This window comes from Frankliniella occidentalis, unplaced genomic scaffold (genome assembly GCF_000697945.3).
Source record: "Frankliniella occidentalis isolate FOCC.00 unplaced genomic scaffold, Focc_3.1 Scaffold39, whole genome shotgun sequence".
NCBI classification, from domain to species: Eukaryota; Metazoa; Arthropoda; class Insecta; order Thysanoptera; family Thripidae; genus Frankliniella; species Frankliniella occidentalis.
In genome coordinates, this window is record NW_026267169.1 from 695,234 (window position 1) to 696,093 (window position 860).

Sequence of the window (860 nt, forward strand, 5' to 3'; positions counted from 1 at the left end):
CGGAAAATGCCGATGTGGCCGTAATCTCTATGGAAAAGAGTCGCCACGAGATCGAAATCGGACAGAAATCCATATTCAGTGAGGCAAGTGGGAAAATTTGCATGGAGCGGACGTCCTCTGCCCCCGCCCCCCTCCCCTGTCCCATCTCCCACCCTCCATTTCCCCCTTTTCCACATCCCGCCGGACGCAAGGACAGAAGAGGTTTATTATTATTATTTAGGTCCAGTCCGGCGGAGGAAATGAAAAGTATATCGGATGTCGATGCCTTTCGAGCACGCGCGCGGCCCGGACCAGCAGCCCCCACACCCGACTGTGCAACTCTCCTTCGCCCCTTTTCTAAAGACAGTGGCCCTTATTGTTCTACATTGTTTGTTCTGTTATATTTAATTGTTTTTGCTGTCCTGCAGCGCTGGGCTGGCCTTCGCATGTCACGCCTCCCCAGCTCCCCCAGGGGGAGTTGCTGCTGCCACTACCGCCGCCGCCGCCGCCGCCGCCAGTCGACTGTGTTTCCACGATAATCCGCGCGCCACGCCACGCCACGTCTCAGATAGGAAGAAGAAAAATGGCAGCGAGAAGCAATTTTGACTATGAAAGCGTGGGCGCGGGAGTACGGCGGGGGAGAGCGGGGGAGAGGCGGCCGTGGGAGAGGGCAGGCAACTGGTAGGCGTGGCCCAGCGCTGCGCCGTGATGGAGCGCCCGGCAGTAGTCGAAGTGGAAGCGAGTTGGCAGCTCTGTAAGCGATTTCACGCCCCTTACTCGAGGCGCCCATGCAGTCACGTCGCGAGATTTCTTTTCCCCCTTTTCCTGTGCACTGCGCGCTGTGCCGCATTGAGGGGCAGGGTGGTGGCGGCAGGGGGCCT